The sequence below is a fragment of the Corvus moneduloides genome, chromosome 9 (genome assembly GCF_009650955.1).
Source record: "Corvus moneduloides isolate bCorMon1 chromosome 9, bCorMon1.pri, whole genome shotgun sequence".
Taxonomy (NCBI): Eukaryota; Metazoa; Chordata; class Aves; order Passeriformes; family Corvidae; genus Corvus; species Corvus moneduloides.
The window spans coordinates 3,100,947-3,119,586 of NC_045484.1; positions in this window are offsets into that span (position 1 = coordinate 3,100,947).

Genomic DNA, 18,640 nt, shown 5'->3' on the forward strand with positions numbered 1-18,640 from the left:
CACTTGACAATATTTCTCTCAGTTAGGATTTTTGGCTGCCTTTGGGATCTTCATTTGTTCAGCCATCTGCCTTGGAATATCCCATGCTGGAGGGGATTTGGGAAAGCCCATTCATGTGCTGTTTAATGTCTTTATTAACAAGGAGGACGAAATGAAGCGAAATGCTCCAACCACAAGCGGAGTGACTGATAAATTCTGGGGTGGGGTGGTTGGACAGGGGGCCTGGATGGGACCAGAGGGCTGGACACAACCTCAGGAGGTCCAACTGCAGCCCACGCAAAGCTGGGCTGGGTGCAGAGCTGGGGCTGGACTGCTGGGACAGCTGGAGAGGCAGGAACAGCTGTAGGTGTGGGAACAGCTGGAGAGGAAGGAACAGCTGGAGGGACAGGGAGCTGGGGGTCCTGTTGGAGAATGTGTTGAGTCATATGCCACACATAGCCCTGGCTGAATTTCCAGGAGACGAGGCCACATCTGCAGTGCTGGCTCCACTCTGGAGCCCCCCAGCTCATGAGAACCATGGAAATACTGGAGAGAGCCCAGTGGAGGCACAGGAGATACAAGAAAAGGCCAGGAGAACTTGGTCTGTTGGATCTTTAAGGGCTTGGCTAAGGGAGAGTAGGGCTATCTTCAGCCATAAACTTCCTAATAAATTTGGCTGATTGTGCAGGAGCAAAGTGGGTATAAAAAATCCTTCCTGGTTCAATTCGTGCTATAAACTCAATGGTTTTAACTACCACAGTTATGCATCAAATCATAAAATTATCCAGCCATTTTAGAAATTCAGCTGCACTTTTTGACTCCCTGACCTCCCGCTGCAGAGGATTTCACAGATCCACTAGAAGATGTTGGAAGAATTACTTCAATTACCCCTTTTCTTCATCACTGGGTTTTTAGATTATAATTCAACAAATGTAACACCTACCTATGGCTCCTGGATGTTAAATCCCACACTTCTGTTTTCCTGCAATGTTTAACCAAGTGAATTTCTGTCACTGACATTGATTATCAGGTGATGGGAGGCAGCGCGATAAAGGCAAAGGGCCAAAATTTTACCCACAAGGGTTAAACAATAGAGACAATCTTAGACAAGAGGAGAGCATTGAGAGTATTGATATGAATCACAGAATCATGGAATATTCTGAGCTGGAAGGGACCCACAGGGATCATCAAGTCCAACTGCACAGACCCCCTGACAATCCCTGAGAGCATTGTCCAAGAACTCCTTGGGCTCTTTCAGGACTGGGGCCGTGACCATTCCCTGGGGAGCCTGAGTGCTTTTCTGGAAGTTTCTTACCTGTTCCAGCGCTTTTCTGGAAATTTCTTCCCTTTTTTCTCCATGTCATCGGTAAGTATTTCTTTACATCTCAACAGCCCCTGTCAGGACTCAAGTAAAGACCAAGTAGACAAAATTCTGCTGAAAAGCTTCAAAATCACTGAAATCACTGTTTATTACTTGATATCACCCAGCTGTGAATTGAACTCAAAGTGCCATTAGAAATTTTGTACTAGTATCTGCCTTGCTTTGGGGCAGAACAAAGGACTATCCCTAAAATAAGTAAAAAATCCCCATTATCCCTTGGGGTTGCATGTTTATCCTTTCACCCTCCTTTTCAATCCAAATAAATTAACTTGTGAAACACAACCAAGACACCACAGACACCCTTCTGTCCTGGCTGCCTGGAAATACAACCCTTGACAGGCTGGAATTTTTAACACATGACATCTAAAGCCGAGTAATACCATGGATTATGTCAAAGAGGAGAGTTAAGCAGGAATAGACATTAGACCTGGAGTGGCTGCTGTTAAGAAAAAAGCCTGCAATGGATAACTGAGGAAATAATAACAACATATCTTCAATTAAAATATGTGGGCTGAATTGAGCATTTTGATGTTAATTCATTGTCACAAAAGAGTGGTTTCTGCTTCTTAAAAAATCGCCATCAAAGGTATTGGCAAAAAGCAGATTTTAATGGAGTTCAGTGGCAAGGTTCACTCTACTACTGACTACATCAAGGAAGTGTATATAGGAAAATGGGATTGGAGTCAATTTAGAGTGATTTACAAGGTGACTGGAGGTGGAAAAGGGTCAGAGGGCAAAGGATACAGATACAAAAGAGTGCAAGAGGATTTAGCAGCCCTTAATCATGCACCATTTAAGATTAAAAAAGAGTGATGCACCATCACACTCAACTGACTTTATTAAAAAAAAAAATAAAGAATAAATAAAAATACAATAAAGAATTGATACTGCTTTTAATGTTGAAGATGTTTTTTACATTAGCCAACATCTGGCACTTGTTTTTCTGCAAAATGAAGGCATTTAGCAAATTTAAATGTTTATTTACAGACATATTTCTAAAGCATAAAGAATGGCAGGGGGCTGGAGTGAGATGATCTGAAAGATCCCTTGGAACCCAAACCATTCCATGTTTTTTGAGTAACAGGCATTTGCAGGTTTTCAAACTCTAATATAAAACTTAGATGAAGGTACAGATGGGTGGAAGACAACACTGAATGTGAGGAAAGTAGCACTGGGTGCTATTTTCCTGTTCATTAGAAAATGCTACTGATTTTTGCCAGGTCATGGAATGAGATAAAGGAATTCTCTAATACACCCACTTTATTTTTTTTTCCTAGTAAATACTTAGGATTTTTTTTTTTTTTTTGTGGGATATAGGGAGGGAGAAATTCAAGCCCATCTTTTCAAGAGATCTGGGGTAAAAGACTGTGCTACAAAGTTCTTATTGAGCATTTAACAACATGAGACAGGTCTAACCCTGTACTTTCATGAAAAATACCTAATTCTGGTGTCAGAGGGTGAAAATAAACTTCCTGCCAGCCAAACTGGATGCTGTCTCTAATTCTCATTTCTCCAGTGAACTTTGTAGATGTGAAGGTGAAGGATTTCCTGGGGTGCTGCACAACCTGCTCAGGCCAAGGAGGGAGTTTTCATGGTTCTCGTAAAATGGAGCCTGCTGGAAGTTTCTCAGTCTGCACAAACCAAGTCTTGAAAACCTTGAAAAAACTGTGGGGCCGTTGGAATTTCCTTTCCCATGTTGAGCACACACTAGGAATCCAACAGGAATGCCATCGGTGTAAATCGCCCCAATGAATCATTCCATTTGCAGTGGGGATTGATCTTTTGCTCTTTACAATTCTAAATCAAAACCCCTCAGGGGTCTGGTGGGGAAGAAAATCACCACAGACTCGAAGGACAACCCCACATCCATCACCATCTTTATTTTATCCAGGTCAGACCTCAGATAAATACAAGATATGAAGGACTTTAGGAAGGCAGGTGGAAGGTATATCTGCAAGGAGATGCATAGGGTATAAAGGATATTGGGAAGGAATTGTTCCCTGTGAGGGTGGGCAGGCCCTGGCACAGGTTGCCCAGAGAAGCTGTGGCTGCCCCTGGATCCCTGGAAGTGTCCAAGGCCAGGTTGGATGGGCTTGGAGCCACCTGGGCTAGTGGAAGGTGTCCCTGGGGTAGCACTGGATGGACTTTAAGGTTCCTTCCAAACAAAACATTCCACATGTCTGTGATAAAGGATAAGAGGTAGATAAACTGTATATGCAGGGGACAGTTGGCTAAATCTGTCTAACCTATATGTAAAGATTTTAAGGTCTCTCGGGCATACAAATGTTAACTATGATTTCAGTGTTCCCATTTAAAACAGTGAAAGTGAACTTCTCTTTCCTGTTCTAGCTGTGTACAGGGAAGTGGGGCTAATTCCTTTAATTTTTTATTTGTTTCTGTTGTTTTTATCAAGTAGATGAGTAATGATGCAGCCTTTCTATTTCTTACAGACCTCCAGAGAAGTGTATATGTCATTACTGGTTCATACTCTTTGTTTTCCTGTAACTGGGAATAATTACAGTTTAATCCTTTCTTGTCGATACAGCCAAAACCAATGGTAGAATCCTCACAGGAAAACTCTTTGGAAAACAATTTGCAATTAAACAGAAGTAGAAACAAGGCAGGTGGTTAAAATGAGAAATAACAAAAATAGAGTGTAATGACCCTAAGAAGATGAGACTGTGGAAGAATAAATTCATTGTAATGACGATATCTAAATTGGGGGGCGGGGGGGGGGGGGTTTGGTTTATTTATTTAATTTTGAATAAAAGGAGCAGACCTTCAGTCACTGTAAGGCTTCGTTGACTTCAGTATCAGCTAATATACAGATACCACTCAACATTGTATCTGGCATTAATCCAGTCAAGAAACTCCTCAGATAAAAGATATTTTCTAGCCATTTAGGAGGAATGTCACAAGGAACTTCTTCATTCTGACATTCAGGTTCATTTACAGGCAGCATTTTTTCAGAGCCTGACAAGTTTTGTCCAGGAGCGAACGTTCTCTTGTGGTATAGTAGATCTGGTTTGAGAGCTGGGTGAGTTTCTACTTTTATTGGCAAGTTTGCCCCTATTAGAACATAACTTGCCAAGCCATGTTTCCTTGAATTCAGAGGGAAAACCAAGAACTAAATCTCCTGTCAGGTTATGGCTGGACAAGCCTAGTGAAGGTGAGGAATGTTGAAAGGAACCCAGAAAGCTCCACGCGTTTGAAGACAGGATGCAGAAATATTAAAGTGGGAGTTCTGAGATGTTTTTCGCACTGAGGGAAATCTCCATTTCCATTTGGATCTTAGTGGTCCTGACTCAACTCTTGTTGATAATAAAACAGCAACAAACATGTTTGACAAGATTTTTAAAGGTTTGGAGCTACGAGTTTGATGAGAAAACATTCACCGGGGTTGAAATGTGCCACTGAGATCATCCAGAAAAGCAGAATTTTACTTAAAAGTGCATTCAGAAAACACAGAGAGCAGCTTGGGGAGCTTGAGCAGACGTGTCCCTTCCAGCTGGGAAATGTGGCATCACACATTCCAGTGTCCACAGAAAGTCTCCCTTGCAGATTTTTGGAGCCACAGCTAAGGGCTCTGCACCACTGTGACCCCAAATACACCAGACACAGGGAGAAAGACAACATGTTGGAATGGGAATGCGGTGGGATTTCTGGATGTGGGATTTCTGAGCACCCTTTATCTGCAGCAGAAATGCACAAAAGAAAAAAAAGCAGGGATGCACGAAGAAACTGAGGAGGTGTATCATTCCTGCAGAACTGAACCGATCCAGACCTTTGTCTGTAGAAATTCGTATCCCATGAAAATAAGGCAGAATGCACAAAGTGCTTTGAAAAGGGAAACAGTAGGAGAGAAGTTTCTGGGATGTTCATTTTCCTTGAGATTTTGCCAGGAACAAAATGCAAGGTAGTCCTTCCCTATCAGAAACTGAGATGGAAACAAGCAAATAAATTTGTCCCAAAGAAAATGAGCACCACCAGGTGAATTCCAGCCTTTGACAGCAAATTTTTGAATCACTCTGTTGACACATCAAGAATCCACCTGTCAATTAATTAACACAACCTAATGGCTGAATATTAAAATGCCTGATTTGATCTTTCTTAATCTCTTTGAGGTTCACTCACTTCATGATGAAAATATATGGGTGTAAGCACAGCAAAACTTGTCCCACTGCAGCAATTTGGTGGATGGGCTGTGAGGCTTGTGCAGGCACCACTTTGGACAAACGTGTTTGTTCCGGTTTGGAAGGAAAACAACATTTTCACAGTAAAAACAGAAGGTGAAAATCTCCTTCAGTATCTGTCCAGAAAATGCTGAAGAGGAAAAAACAACTTCAGTTTAAATGGTATTTCTACAATATCTCACTCACCAGCGAAAAGTTCTGTAGATCATAACGTTATTAATAATGAGATTAATATGTTGCATGTATGCTATTGAACTCACTCTGACAGATAAAGAAGCATTAAATAGTGACCTTTAAATGATAATTGCTGATGTGCTAGAGGTTTTAAACTGCTTAAATGGAGTTCATGTGCACAAATCTTAAAGAAACAAAGGATGCGCTCATTTGGAATATTAAAGGAAACAATTTGCCAAAGCTTCAACTTATATTTACTGTAACAGTTTGAGGAACTAAATTTGACACTAGAAGTGTAGCAAAATAATAAAACAACATTATTAGATGTCCAAAGGTCAAATTTCTGAAGCCAAAGCCACCACCACATGTAAAAAGCCCAGTTGTTTGAAAGGTGTTGAAGATATTTAAAGCACCTTCCCATGGCCAAATGTTAACTGTAGAGAAGGAATGGAAATGACACAGGCAAAAAAAGTCAGTAATGGATTTATAAGGTAGTTTCCTGTGATGGTTTTGCATGACCTGGTTTTGGGTAACAGGAGGGCCACAGAGGTGGCTTCTGTGAGAAGCTCCTGGAAGCTTCCACCATGTCCAGCAGAGCCAATCCCTGATGGCTCTGAAGATGGAAATGCTGCTGGCCAAGGCTGCGCCAATTAGATATGGTAACACCTCTGTGATAACAGATTGTCTTGGTGTGAAAGACAAGTGTCTGCCAAGGGAGGCAGGAAACTCTCTTGGAATGGAGAATATGACCCCCTTCCCTCCAAATTATTATAACTTTGAAATTAAGGGGCTTTTGGGCAAAGATATGGGAAAAGGAATAACAGTTCTCTCCTAATGTGTGTATGTAAAGGCAACCAACCAACAACAACGGCAGCAACAACAAACAGAACCAGAAAACCCAGTGAACGGTCTCCTGCCGCTCTTTAGGCCCTTTCCCCCCGGTGCAGTTGCGGTCGCGGCCGCCAGGGGCGCTGGTGGCTCCCGGCCGGGCAGGGTGGGTGCGGTGACTCCCCATCGCCTGCAGGGGGCGCTGTGGGGCGGGGCTGGCCGTCCCTCCGCGCGGTGATGGCGGACGCAGCCGGCGAACAGGGATGGAAAGGGGGCTCTCTTTACGGACCCCCAGAGGCAGCCGATCCCGGTGCGCCCTCTGGATAGCAAAGAGAGCTGCGGCAGGGACCTCGGAGGCAGCAAGCTGAGAATGCAGGAATGAGCAAAGTCCTGGAGTGGTAGATCAGATGTATCAGAAACCCGGCAGTTGTGGCTGGAACCATGCCGGCAGGGCAGGGGGCGTGAGTTACAGTGTAGCACAAAAACCGGAGCAGTGCTGAAGAAACGGTGGGGACTGGGAACCCTGAGGCACCTGAGCAGATGGTGAAAGGGTCCTTTGTTTGGTGAGGTAGGGTGATAACAAGGCCCCACTGCAACGGCCACTCTTACGAGCAGAGCTCCACTCCCGACAGAAGAAAGGCAGCAGAAGGCAGAACCCTGCAGTGGTGATGAATTCTCCCCAGAGCAACCGCAGCTTGTCTTCCCTCCGAATGCCGAGAGGGCAAAGAGAGACCTCAGAGAGCACCAAAACCCTTCCCCCAGCCCAAATCTCACAGTATATCTGCCCCTCACGAGAAAATTCTGCGTAAAAGAGAGTAGCCACCAGGACCCCTCCCATAAGCTGGGGTCACTTCTTTTGTCTCTCTTCACTACCGGTAGTTAATGTCTCCTTGCAACATGTATGGGGAAAATTCCTTAAGGGAAAAAGAAAACAGAGAATTCCTAAAATGCCAGCACATATTTAAAAAGATAATCAAAACAAAGTGGACAATTTTTTTTCTTGTAGCCAGAGAAGAGGAGGAGGTAAGAACACCTGAGTGAAACAACACGGAGGCACCGGAGTCAGTGGAGAAGGAGGGACACGAGGTGCTCCAGGCACCAGAGCCGAGATTCCTCTGCAGGCCGTGGTGAAGACCGTGGTGAAGCAGCTGTGCCACTGCAGCCCCTGGGGATCCACCGGAGATGCAGAGATCCACCCACAGCCCCTGGGGATCCACGGGGGATGCAGAGATCCACCCACAGCCCCTGGGGATCCACGGGGGAATGCAGACATACATCCGCAGCCCACGGGGGAGGTGTCCATGCCAGAGCAGGTGGATGCCTGGAGGAGGCTGTGCTCCAGTGGGAGACCCGATGGAGAGAGGGTGCCCCGCTCCCAGGCTGGAGCAGCCTGGCCTTGGAGGAGTGCACCCCGTGGAAGAGTGACCCACGCCGCAGCAGTTTTGGGAGGACTGTGTGCCCGTGGGAGGGACTCACGCTGCAGCAGGTTTGGCAGCACCGCTGCTCGTGAGAGTGGACCCACGCTGGAGAAGGTCACGGAGAACTGTCTCCCGTGGCAGGGACCCCACGGTGCAGCAGGGGAAGGGCTCCTCTCCGTGAGCAGTGGAAGAAAACCTCGTGTGGCAAACTGAGCAAACCCCCACGCCCTTTCCCCTGCGCTGTCGCTGGGAAGGAGGGAGGGCTTGGGGGAAAAAGGTGCTTTTCTTAAGGACTTCTTTTACTTCTCCTTATCCTCCTCTACTTTGTCAGCAATAAACTCACTTTGTACCTCTAAGCTGAGCCTGTTTTGCCCTTGGAGTGTTTTCTCCCGGTCCTTAACTCAACTTCATTACATTTTTCTCTCCTCTGCCCAGCTGTGGCAGGGGAGGGTCAGTGAGTGACGCTTGTGGGTGCCTGGCGTAGGGCCAGTGCCAAACCACGACAGGCACTCATGGCCCTGCTGTGCCCAGAGCCCTGCGTGGGACCTGGATTGACTCCAGGTTTATTCCAAACCCAGGGAAAGGGTTGTGTTTTCCACGGCAAAGCCCGGCCTGGAAGCATCCCACCGTGTGCAGCTCCCATTGCTCCAGGACCCCATTGAAACCCATGCCTGGGCTGGAAAACCCTTTCCAGGCATTAATTGTTGCCAGTATCCAACCTGACCCTTGCCTGGCACAGCTGGAGGCCATTCCCTCTCATCCCATCCCTCGTTCCCTGGGAGCAGAGCCCCATCCCAGCTGGCTCCAAGCTTTCCGGGTTCCAGCTGGGGACTCTCCCGCGGGCGCTGGGGCTGAGCAGTCGCTGCTCCCAGGGCACTCCCTGGGACTGAGGTGGGAAATGCATCAATGGCTCAGAGAGAGGAGAAAGGAAATCTGGAGACTCTGCTCTTGTGCCTCAAAAATTTTATTGGAAAATGGGAAAATATCTTCAGGAGTTGGAACTCTGTCCTATTCAACCTACTGTGCATTCATGTTTTTATATCCTACACTGCAATGTAAATGTACAATATGGAACAAAGAGAAAATATTTGCTAATTTTATTTATTTACTAGATTTTATCTTCATTTATGGAATTTGAAATTATTCTTCTTATTCTCCTTATTCTTTCACTATCCTGCTTCTTTCTTTAGTTCTTCTACGTATTTCTACATTCTTCTTCTACTTATACCTCTTCTTCTCCTATGGATTTTAAAATTCTTATTCCTATTACTGTCCTTCTTCTATAGATTTTTAAATTCTTATTCCTCTTCTTCCAGAGATACTTAAATTGCTATTCTTATTCCTCTTCTGCTATGTATTGCTTAATTCTTATTCCTATTCTTACTCTTCTATGTATCTTTAAATTATTCTTCTTCCTCTTCTTCTTTGTCGTCTGTCATCGTCTTCATCTTCTTTGTCTCCGTCTTCTTCATCGTCTTTGTTGTCTTCTTTGTCATCATCCTCTTCATCATCTTCGTCGTGGTCTTTGTCGTCGTCTTCTTCATCTTCTCTTTGTCATCTCCGTCTTCTCCATGCTTCTGCTCCCGTTGCCGTTGGTTCCCGATGCCGTGGGTTGGGAGCCCCGTGGGTGCCGCAGCCCCGCAGGGAGGGCGGCTCTGGAGCAATGGGTGCCGTGTGCTGGCTGCTGTGGGTGCCGTGTCGCTCCTACTCCTCGGGCGGTGCCGCCAGGCAGGGACAGCGGAGCAGCCCCCGCAGCGCCCACAGCGCCCGCCTGAAGCGGGAGGGACGTTTCCTGGGGGCAGCCGGCTGCTCACGGAGGGCCTGGGCTCCCAGCCGGGCAGGCGAGGGGCTGGGGAGGCTGCACGGCTCCGGGGCCGGGCCCTCAGCCCAGGCCTCACGAGGCACAGGCACTGGGAGCCCGTCTGCCGCAAAAGCCCTCTGTTTTTGCTCTTTGTCTTCCTCCAGGGGCAGCTCCAGGACGCTCAGCTCGTCCCACTCGTCCTCCTCCGGGGCCAAGGGCTTCATGCAGCTGCCAGATTCGGTGCCGACTTCCCAGGGCTCTTGCGCGAGCTCCTGGTCGCTGTCATTCTCCCAGCTGGAGTGCACGGAGGGACTGTGGCCGTTCCCTGGCGTCACGTCCTGGCCGAGGGACACTTCCTGTTGGGAAAGGGCTGTGCCAATGTGTTCTTCCCAATCGGAAACTTCTTCCCAGCTCTTGATGTCCCCCTGGGACAGCTCTTTCTCCAGGTGTTCTTCCCAGTCTGAGCGTTCCTGGGAGCTGTTGGCTTCTCCGAGGGACATCTCTTCCTCCGTGCACTCTTCCCTGTTTGACACTGCCCTGGACAGCTCCTGCTCCGAACACTCTTCCCCCTGGGACACCCTTGGGGAGCAGCTGTTCCTTTCTCCCTGGGACAGCTCTGCCTCGTGCTCACTCTCTGGGGAACAACGCTGCAGCTCCTCCTCCTCCTCCTCCTCCTCCTCCATCACTGGACTCAAGGGTGTCTTCAGAGGGTTGTGAATGACAGGGACCCAGCGGGAACACATGTTGGACGCCGGTGTGAAATAAGGCTGCGGCACCACATCCCCCTCCATCTCTGGGCTCGAGCCTCTGTCCTCAGGGCTGAAGGTGACACCAAACTGAGACAGGTCTTCGTCGTCTGTGTCACATTCCCCCTGGGACAGGTCTGTGTCGCTGCTGGAGTCCCAGGCCCTGTCCCAGTCCAAGGTTTCCTCATCGCCGCCTTCCTCTGACCACGTGGCTGACCCTTCCTGCTGCTCCCTGAGGGCTTCCAGCTGGGCGGGCAAGGGCCTGGAGGGTCTCACCAGGTCCGGCACCGGGCTCTGCTCCCTTTCAGCCGTGGCTGTTTCTCCCATTTCCACAGCCAGTCTTTGCTCCAGGTCCCGCAGTCCCTCTGGCTCCCACCCAGATCGCTGGATCTCCAGCGGGATGGGCCACTCATACTCACGGCTGAGGGGCCAGGCCAATTCAAGAACCAGGTTGCGGCCCGCGGGGGGGCTCCCTGGGGCAGGAACCCGGCTCTGTGCCCTTGCTGAGGGCAGCTCCCAGCTGGGCACAGGAGGCTGCGGGGCCTTTTGCTCCTGCTGGGCAGCGAGAGGCTCGCGGGGCTCCTCCTGCCCAGCAGCTCCGGCCGGGGCAGCAGCTGCCGGCTCGGCCTCCGTGGCACGGCCCGGGCCAGGAGAGGCGCAGGGCGGGGCAGGCGCTGCCTCTGCTGCCGCCGCTGTGCCCGCGGGGCTGGGGGAGCCGGGCCCCGCCGGGACACAAGGCTGGGGCCCCTCCTCCATCCCTGGGCCCAAGGCTTTGTCCCCAGTGCTGCAGGTGACATCGTCCTGCTGCTGGGACAGCTCTTGGGCTCCATCCTCTGCCCCTCGGGACAGCTCCTTGGCGCTGCTGCCCTTCACTGGGTGCACTTCTGGCCCTGTCTGCTGTTCCCGCAGGGAGATTTTGGACATCTCCTGCTTTGTCTCAGCTCCCCACCGGGAAAGCTCTTGGCCCATCTCAGCAAAGCTCCCCTCGTCCTCCCCTCGATGTGTGACAGTGGCAGGCCTGACCTGCTCCCTGCCCCTACTCACTGCCTGCTGCGGGCCTGGCCGTGCGGCCAGCTGGCTACGGGGCTGGGGCACCGGGACTCGGGGGTGGCTTCGCTGCCTCTGTCCGCGTCCGTCGCTCTCGGCCTCTGGCGCAGACGGATCCCGGGAGTTGCTTCCTCCTTCTGGAGTGGCTCTCCTGGGACTGGGCACCCCGAGCCCTGCGGTGCCCCTAGAAACCCCTCAGCCAGGGTGGGGCTCTCTGATGTCACAAAGGTCTCTGGCCACCATCATGTCCCGTGTCACAAAGGGTCCCAACAGCAGCGGGGCAGCCGGGAACGGGCCCGGAGCAGCCCCGGACCAGGGGACTGTGTTGGTTTTGCAGGGCCTGGTTTTGGGTAGCGGGGGGGCCACAGAGGTGGCTGCTGTGAGAAGCTGCTGGAAACTTTCCCCATGTCCAACAGAGCCAATCCCTGATGGCTCTGAAGATGGACAAGCTGCTGGCCAAGGCTGGGCCAATTGCAGAGGCTGGTAACACCTCTGTGATAACAGATTGAAGAAGAAAATCAGAACAGTGTGCACAGACAGTTTTTTCCTGGCCAGAGAAGAGGAGCAGGTGAGAACACCTGAGGGGCACAACACAGAGGCACCAGAGTCAGTGGAGAAGGAGGGACACGAGGTGCCCTGGGCACCGGAGCCCAGATTCCTCTGCAGGCTTTGGTGAAGATCGTGGTGAAGCAGCTGTGCCACTGCAGCCCCTGGGGATCCACCGGAGATGCAGAGATCCACCCACAGCCCCTGGGGATCCACCGGGGATGCAGAGATCCACCCACAGCCCCTGGGGATCCACGGGGGATGCAGAGATCCACCCACAGCCCCTGGGGATTCACGGGGGATGCAGAGATCCACCCACAGCCCCTGGGGATCCACGGGGGATGCAGAGATCCACCCACAGCCCCTGGGGATCCACGGGGGATGCAGAGATCCACCCACAGCCCCTGGGGATCCACGGGGGATGCAGAGATCCACCCGCAGCCCCTGGGGATCCACGGGAGAATGCAGACATACATCCGCAGCCCACGGGGGAGGTGTCCATGCCAGAGCAGGTGGATGCCTGGAGGAGGCTGTGCTCCAGTGGGAGACCCGATGGAGAGAGGGTGCCCCGCTCCCAGGCTGGAGCAGCCTGGCCTTGGAGGAGTGCACCCCGTGGAAGAGTGACCCACGCTGCAGCAGTTTTGGGAGGACTGTGTGCCCGTGGGAGGGACTCACGCTGCAGCAGGTTTGGCAGCACCGCTGCTCGTGAGAGTGGACCCACGCTGGAGAAGGTCACGGAGAGCTGTCTCCCGTGGCAGGGACCCCACGGTGCAGCAGGGGAAGGGCTCCTCTCCGTGAGCAGTGGAAGAAAACCTCGTGTGGCAAACTGAGCAAACCCCCACGCCCTTTCCCCTGCACTGTCGCTGGGAAGGAGGGAGGGCTTGGGGGAAAAAGGTGCTTTTCTTAAGGACTTCTTTTACTTCTCCTTATCCTCCTCTATTTTGTCAGCAATAAACTCACTTTGTACCTCTAAGCTGAGCCTGTTTTGCCCTTGGAGTGTTTTCTCCCGGTCCTTAACTCAACTTCATTACATTTTTCTCTCCTCTGCCCAGCTGCGGCAGGGGAGGGTCAGTGAGTGACGCTCGTGGGTGCCTGGCGTAGGGCCAGCGCCAAACCACGACAGGCACTCATGGCCCTGCTGTGCCCAGAGCCCTGCGTGGGACCTGGATTGACTCCAGGTTTATTCCAAACCCAGGGAAAGGGTTGTGTTTTCCACGGCAAAGCCCGGCCTGGAAGCATCCCACCGTGTGCAGCTCCCATTGCTCCAGGACCCCATTGAAACCCATGCCTGGGCTGGAAAACCCTTTCCAGGCATTAATTGTTGCCAGTATCCAACCTGACCCTTGCCTGGCACAGCTGGAGGCCGTTCCCTCTCATCCCATCCCTCGTTCCCTGGGAGCAGAGCCCCATCCCAGCTGGCTCCAAGCTTTCCGGGTTCCAGCTGGGGACTCTCCCGCGGGCGCTGGGGCTGAGCAGTCGCTGCTCCCAGGGCACTCCCTGGGACTGAGGTGGGAAATGCATCAATGGCTCAGAGAGAGGAGAAAGGAAATCTGGAGACTCTGCTCTTGTGCCTCAAAAATTTTATTGGAAAATGGGAAAATATCTTCAGGAGTTGGAACTCTGTCCTATTCAACCTACTGTGCATTCATGTTTTTATATCCTACACTGCAATGTAAATGTACAATATGGAACAAAGAGAAAATATTTGCTAATTTTATTTATTTACTAGATTTTATCTTCATTTATGGAATTTGAAATTATTCTTCTTATTCTCCTTATTCTTTCACTATCCTGCTTCTTTCTTTAGTTCTTCTACGTATTTCTACATTCTTCTTCTACTTATACCTCTTCTTCTCCTATGGATTTTAAAATTCTTATTCCTATTACTGTCCTTCTTCTATAGATTTTTAAATTCTTATTCCTCTTCTTCCAGAGATACTTAAATTGCTATTCTTATTCCTCTTCTGCTATGTATTGCTTAATTCTTATTCCTATTCTTACTCTTCTATGTATCTTTAAATTATTCTTCTTCCTCTTCTTCTTTGTCTTGGTCATCTTTGTCATCGTCTTCATCTTCTTCATCTCCGTCTTCTTCATCATCTTTGTTGTCTTCTTTGTCATCATCCTCTTCATCATCTTCGTCTTTGTCTCTGTCTTTGTCGTCTTCGTCGTCGTCTTTGTCGTCGTCTTCTTCATCCTCTCTTTGTCATCTCCGTCTTCTCCATGCTCCTGCTCCCGTTGCCGTTGGTTCCCGATGCCGTGGGTTGGGAGCCCCGTGGGTGCCGCAGCCCCGCAGGGAGGGCGGCTCTGGAGCAATGGGTGCCGTGTGCTGGCTGCTGTGGGTGCCGTGTCGCTCCTACTCCTCGGGCGGTGCCGCCAGGCAGGGACAGCGGAGCAGCCCCCGCAGCGCCCGCAGCGCCCGCCTGAAGCGGGAGGGACGTTTCCTGGGGGCAGCCGGCTGCTCACGGAGGGCCTGGGCTCCCAGCCGGGCAGGCGAGGGGCTGGGGAGGCTGCACGGCTCCGGGGCCGGGCCCTCAGCCCAGGCCTCACGAGGCACAGGCACTGGGAGCCCGTCTGCCGCAAAAGCCCTCTGTTTTTGCTCTTTGTCTTCCTCCAGGGGCAGCTCCAGGACGCTCAGCTCGTCCCACTCGTCCTCCTCCGGGGCCAAGGGCTTCACGCAGCTGCCAGATTCGGTGCCGACTTCCCAGGGCTCTTGCGCGAGCTCCTGGTCGCTGTCATTCTCCCAGCTGGAGTGCACGGAGGGACTGTGGCCGTTCCCTGGGATCACGTCCTGGCCAAGGGACACTTCCTGTTGGGAAAGGGCTGTGCCAATGTGTTCTTCCCAATCGGAAACTTCTTCCCAGCTCTTGATGTCCCCCTGGGACAGCTCTTTCTCCAGGTGTTCTTCCCAGTCTGAGCGTTCCTGGGAGCTGCTGGCTTCTCCGAGGGACATCTCTTCCTCCGTGCACTCTTCCCTGTTTGACACTGCCCTGGACAGCTCCTGCTCCGAACACTCTTCCCCCTGGGACACCCTTGGGGAGCAGCTGTTCCTTTCTCCCTGGGACAGCTCTGCCTCGTGCTCACTCTCTGGGGAACAACGCTGCAGCTCCTCCTCCTCCTCCTCCTCCTCCTCCATCACTGGACTCAAGGGTGTCTTCAGAGGGTTGTGAATGACAGGGACCCAGCGGGAACACATGTTGGACGCCGGTGTGAAATAAGGCTGCGGCACCACATCCCCCTCCATCTCTGGGCTCGAGCCTCTGTCCTCAGGGCTGAAGGTGACACCAAACTGAGACAGGTCTTCGTCGTCTGTGTCACATTCCCCCTGGGACAGGTCTGTGTCGCTGCTGGAGTCCCAGGCCCTGTCCCAGTCCAAGGTTTCCTCATTGCTGCCTTCCTCTGACCACGTGGCTGACCCTTCCTGCTGCTCCCTGAGGGCTTCCAGCTGGGCGGGCAAGGGCCTGGAGGGTCTCACCAGGTCCGGCACCGGGCTCTGCTCCCTTTCAGCCGTGGCTGTTTCTCCCATTTCCACAGCCAGTCTTTGCTCCATGTCCCACACTCCCTCCAGCTCCCACTTGGAGCGCAGGATGGGCCACTCATACTCAAGGCTGAGGGGCCAGGCCAATTCAAGAACCAGGTTGCGGCCCGCGGGGGGGCTCCCTGGGGCAGGAACCCGGCTCTGTGCCCTTGCTGAGGGCAGCTCCCAGCTGGGCACAGGAGGCTGCGGGGCCTTTTGCTCCTGCTGGGCAGCGAGAGGCTCGCGGGGCTCCTCCTGCCCAGCAGCTCCGGCCGGGGCAGCAGCTGCCGGCTCGGCCTCCGTGGCACGGCCCGGGCCAGGAGAGGCGCAGGGCGGGGCAGGCGCTGCCTCTGCTGCCGCCGCTGTGCCCGCGGGGCTGGGGGAGCCGGGCCCCGCCGGGACACAAGGCTGGGGCCCCTCCTCCATCCCTGGGCCCAAGGCTTTGTCCCCAGTGCTGCAGGTGACATCGTCCTGCTGCTGGGACAGCTCTTGGGCTCCATCCTCTGCCCCTCGGGACAGCTCCTTGGCGCTGCTGCCCTTCACTGGGTGCACTTCTGGCCCTGTCTGCTGTTCCCGCAGGGAGATTTTGGACATCTCCTGCTTTGTCTCAGCTCCCCACCGGGAAAGCTCTTGGCCCATCTCAGCAAAGCTCCCCTCGTCCTCCCCTCGATGTGTGACAGTGGCAGGCCTGACCTGCTCCCTGCCCCTACTCACTGCCTGCTGCGGGCCTGGCCGTGCGGCCAGCTGGCTACGGGGCTGGGGCACCGGGACTCGGGGGTGGCTTCGCTGCCTCTGTCCGCGTCCGTCGCTCTCGGCCTCTGGCGCAGACGGATCCCGGGAGTTGCTTCCTCCTTCTGGAGTGGCTCTCCTGGGACTGGGCACCCCGAGCCCTGCGGTGCCCCTAGAAACCCCTCAGCCAGGGTGGGGCTCTCTGATGTCACAAAGGTCTCTGGCCACCATCATGTCCCGTGTCACAAAGGGTCCCAACAGCAGCGGGGCAGCCGGGAACGGGTCCGGAGCAGCCCCGGACCAGGGGACTGTGTTGGTTTTGCAGGGCCTGGTTTTGGGTAGCGGGGGGGCCACAGAGGTGGCTGCTGTGAGAAGCTGCTGGAAACTTTCCCCATGTCCAACAGAGCCAATCCCTGATGGCTCTGAAGATGGACAAGCTGCTGGCCAAGGCTGGGCCAATTGCAGAGGCTGGTAACACCTCTGTGATAACAGATTGAAGAAGAAAATCAGAACAGTGTGCACAGACAGTTTTTTCCTGGCCAGAGAAGAGGAGCAGGTGAGAACACCTGAGGGGCACAACACAGAGGCGCCAGAGTCAGTGGAGAAGGAGGGACACGAGGTGCCCTGGGCACCGGAGCCCAGATTCCTCTGCAGGCTTTAGTGAAGACCGTGGTGAAGCAGCTGTGCCACTGCAGCCCCTGGGGATCCACCGGAGATGCAGAGATCCACCCACAGCCCCTGGGGATCCACGGGGGATGCAGAGATCCACCCACAGCCCCTGGGGATCCACAGGGGATGCAGAGATCCACCCACAGCCCGTGGGGATCCACGGGGGATGCAGAGATCCACCCACAGCCCCTGGGGATCCACGGGGGATGCAGAGATCCACCCACAGCCCCTGGGGATCCACAGGGAATGCAGACATACATCCGCAGCCCACGGGGGAGGTGTCCGTGCCAGAGCAGGTGGATGCCTGGAGGAGGCTGTGCTCCAGTGGGAGACCCGATGGAGAGAGGGTGCCCCGCTCCCAGGCTGGAGCAGCCTGGCCTTGGAGGAGTGCACCCCGTGGAAGAGTGACCCACGCCGCAGCAGTTTTGGGAGGACTGTGTGCCCGTGGGAGGGACTCACGCTGCAGCAGGTTTGGCAGGACCGCTGCTCATGAGAGTGGACCCACGCTGGAGAAGGTCACGGAGAACTGTCTCCTGTGGCAGGGACCCCACGGTGCAGCAGGGGAAGGGCTCCTCTCCGTGAGCAGTGGAAGAAAACCTCGTGTGGCAAACTGAGCAAACCCCCACGCCCTTTCCCCTGCACTGTCGCTGGGAAGGAGGGAGGGCTTGGGGGAAAAAGGTGCTTTTCTTAAGGACTTCTTTTACTTCTCCTTATCCTCCTCTATTTTGTCAGCAATAAACTCACTTTGTACCTCTAAGCTGAGCCTGTTTTGCCCTTGGAGTGTTTTCTCCCGGTCCTTAACTCAACTTCATTACATTTTTCTCTCCTCTGCCCAGCTGTGGCAGGGGAGGGTCAGTGAGTGACGCTCGTGGGTGCCTGGCGTAGGGCCAGCGCCAAACCACGACTTCTCACTAATTTTGTTGTTGGTTTTAAGTGTTAAAAACCTTACCTTCATCTCTGGAAGTCTACTGTCTCCATTAAAAACTGATGAATTTCTCAGGTGAATTAATTTCCTCTTACATTAACCATGAAATTTTTTTCCTTCAAGGTAGAGGGACCTCTTGTGACTGTTACAAACCACATCTCGCTAAATTGGAAAATTTGGCAGTGAGTCTTTGGAGAGGGAGGTGACTGGAATGTCTCAAATATAACCTGCCTCTTTTCTCATGCACAGCTGAGTAGGATTCATTTTTTATTTTAGTTATTTTAGGTTTGTCTCCTGACTAAAGGCTGGTCGTGGTCAAAGCAAAGGCTTCTTGAAGAGTAGGAGACCAGCGATGGCTGGGGGAACCTTAGTGACCCAATCACTGAAAATTCCTTACTCCCAAGGCTGTCAAAGGAGAGAGATTCATCCATCCACCCTCTGGGGCACAGACCCAGAGAGGAGTCAAGGGGGAAAATCTCTTACCCCAAACCATTGCAGGATTCTGTGATTCTTACTGTGATCCAGACCAAACCCTTGCACTACTGCAGTACCTTAACTAGAAATATTTTACTTTTCTCTTGATACAGTTACTTGCATTATTTCAGAGTCTTTTCTTTTTCAGTTAAATTCGGAAATTAAAATACCTAAGCCTTCCTTTGAAATTATTTTTAATAGCATTCTAGAAAC